The sequence below is a fragment of the Cryptomeria japonica genome, chromosome 8 (assembly GCF_030272615.1).
Source record: "Cryptomeria japonica chromosome 8, Sugi_1.0, whole genome shotgun sequence".
Classification (NCBI taxonomy): Eukaryota; Viridiplantae; Streptophyta; class Pinopsida; order Cupressales; family Cupressaceae; genus Cryptomeria; species Cryptomeria japonica.
In genome coordinates this window covers 315,802,490-315,805,921 of record NC_081412.1, presented here as the reverse complement: position 1 = coordinate 315,805,921, position 3,432 = coordinate 315,802,490, and positions in this window count along the sequence as shown.

Below are 3,432 nucleotides of genomic sequence, written 5' to 3'. Positions count from 1 at the left end.
TCTGTTTTGTTTTGCAGTTGAAACGCTACTGTTTTTGTTTTACGCGCTATTTAGTTCTGTAGATGCGCTAAAATAACTGTTTTACGCGCTAAGATGTTGCTCTTACGCGCTAAACTGCCCTGATTTTTCCTTTTGTTGTTTTTGCAATGTTTTTGACTTTTGTTGAGTGAATTTTTTAAGTAGGATGTATGATTTTCGGAAATACCAAATGAAAGCACGGCACACAAAGTACAATCATTTCACTTAATCTAACAGAAAGTGTATGTTCTGTCGAGGATGTGTTCAAATCCCCAATGTTTTAACAGGTTGGATACAAGATAAACACTTCAGAAAGACTCTTTATTCAAGGGTCATAAGCAACATCATAGCCCACTAGTCTCGATACTCCATCAGCTCAAACAGCCGTGTCACCCTCTAGAGGGCGCCCGTTTTTTTGCCTTTTGCCAGAAGTTAACCCAAAGTGAATTGCTTCACAGTTGAGTAGTTATCTTGGAAGATATATGGTGAGCAATCTTGGGGGCGGATTCTTCCCCACCCTTGCACTATGATGTTACAAATGTTTGGATACTGACTCAGCTCAAAGTTTCTAATGCTAAGGTTCTTAATCAGGCTTCCCGTTCGGCCGTCAGTGATAAACTCCCTCAGGAGGCTTCCCAACCTTTAGAACAAAGGCTTTACGTATCTCAAGGATATTGGGGGAAGGCTAATCGCTGCTCGCAACCGTTGAAAAGGACTTTCGTCACTTTCCACATTTGATTATAGTGGGTTAGAATTCTTGGCGTCAAAGTCGTTCCCCACTTAGGCCGTTCCCTTCACACCGGCCATAAACGGCTTTAAGAGTTGATTGCAACTCCTCGGGAAGGCAGGCCTGCTAAATGATTTATTGCTTGAAATACTGAAAGCATAAGAGTGGTTTGGCTTTTTGGTCACCCAATTAAGGGGAGAGCATATACCTTCCACTTTCGAGACAAGGCAAACAAGTTTGTTCTTTTTAACCTCCAAGACAATAATTTGCTAACTTCTAATTGGAGATGTTGCTCCAACAAGCATGGTGTTCTTTTTAATCCTTCATAGCAATAATTATCTAATCTATTGAAAATAGATCGTCAACAAAGCAAATTTCGACTTTCGGAGGTCAACAAAAGAAATACGTTTTGCTTTAAAAGCAAACTTCTTCGCTTTACCTGCAAGAAACTTGTTAAAAATCTTGCAAAATAACAAGAAGGTTGTTAGTGTGTTTTCGGGGGACTTCCACAAGTCTAAATTTTTGGAATTCGGTTACAAAATCTTTTTGTTAGTTCTATCTGTGATGCACTACAGAAATAACTGCACGCGCTACAATATTCGGCGGATGCGCTACTTTTTCTTTTCTGTGCGCTATTCTGTTTTCCGAATGCGCTACTCTGTCGTTCAGACGCGCTAATCTATGGTTTGGTTTTCCCGCGGTCTATTGTTTAGGGGAATTTTGAATTTGATGCGCTAACTGTCTGTTGAAACGCGCTGGAATATGTAGTTTAAGCGCTAAAAGGTTTATTGGATGCGCTAATCTGTCCGGTACATGCGCTAATCTGTGTTTCGCCGGCGTCGACACCTACAGGAAAATGTGTCAAATACTTTTATGCGCTAGGGAACAGCTTCGACGCGCTAAGATAGTAAGCACACGCGCTAAACAGTAGGCTAGAAGCGCTAAACTGTTTGGCGGATGCGCTAAAATATATCTTAGACGCGCTAATCCTGGTTTCCCGCGTACCTGCAAAAGTCTTCAAATTCAAAAAACGATAGTTTATCGTGGGTTCGAGCCCACGGTGGGCGCCAGAAATGTATGTGGTAAAAATGGATTAATAAAACTAAATATGTGAAAAATTATGAGAAATACCAATCCACACACACACACAGGACTTCTTGATGCAAGCTATGGAGTAACGTAGTGTTACTCAGCTTCCCAAGGAGGGTCCCATGGTTCTCTATCTCACAATGTCCCTCAAACCAATGTTTTGCTCTCAGGTTACTGAGCAAAATGGTTTAGGGATGGCAAATATGAGAACGAGAGAGATTTTTAACTGATTTTAGTATGAGATGTGTTATAAGCTAGATGAGATGCTAGAAATGCAACAAACTAAATGGTAAGATGACGAGGTTAGTATGAATACTATCCTAGCATACTATATTTAATCTATAATTGAACTAAAATGATAATGAACTTATTCTAAACATGCATATTCATGATTAATTCTTGATCTAAAAGAGGCTAAATGATGAGCATATATGAAATGAAAGCTTGAAAGAATTTGAGCATAAGTGTGATGCTACAAATTTGAAAGATGATTGTTAAAAATGGAGGAATGAGAGCTCTATTTATAGCACAAACAGGGCAATGGATGGTCAGGATTGAAAGGTTTAATCAAGGGCCAAGTTTGAAAGTTGAGGATCCATGTGCACAATTGGCACCAATGACATGGTGACAAATGTCCACACAGGATTGGGTTGAAAGAAGAGGTTGGAGGTATTAAAGGCCTGAGAAGACCTCATGGTTATCTAAAGGCTAAGGGTCAAGTCTAAGTTAGGTTTACCCAATGAATTAGGATCTAATCCAAAAATAAACCTTTGTGCAAATGATTAAGAGATAATCATGGTCAAAGTATTAATGACCTGATGAGACCCTTGGGTTGGGTAGAGGTTGAGTCAAAACAAATGTTTTAACCATTAATGGTTATTGGAGACTTTGCGGATTAAGTGGTTGAAGGTTGGAAGCCTTCAATGGTTTTCAAAGACTTTGGGGGTTTTGGTGGTTGAAGGTTGAAAACCTTCAATGGTTATCCAAGACTTTGGGCCATTTGAGAAGTGACCTCCCTTTGCTTAGGGATGTGACAAAATTTAGAGGAGGGTTAGGTTAATTAGAATCGATTAGAAGATTCTAGAAGGGATTAGGAAGGGGTTTGGGATTTTGCAAGTGGATGGAGGGATAATAGGATTTAATTGAATTATTTGATTTTCATTCAATTTGGTTGTAATTAAATAAATTTGATTTATTCAATTTAGGATAACTATTTAATTAAATTTGAATTTAATTAAAAGTGGCTAGGGGGATTTAATTGAATAAAATGATTTATTCATTAAATGGGTATAGTGAATTTAATTTAAATAAATTGAGTAACTTATTTAATTAAATAGAAGAATGTGGATAATTTAATTAAATTGGATTTAATTAAATAGAGAAATGAACATAAAATATTCATTTAGGAATGTGGTCATTTTTATACATCTACAGTTCTTTCTTTGAAGAATTTGAGCGTTCCTTTCTTGACACATGCTTCTTCTACTTGAATGTTGTTTTCAATTAGTTTAGCGAAAGACGGTATGCATTGGAGCTTGAGCCTGTAACTCATCTCACTATTCAAGTTATCAATGAAAATTTCCATTTTCTCCTTTTCA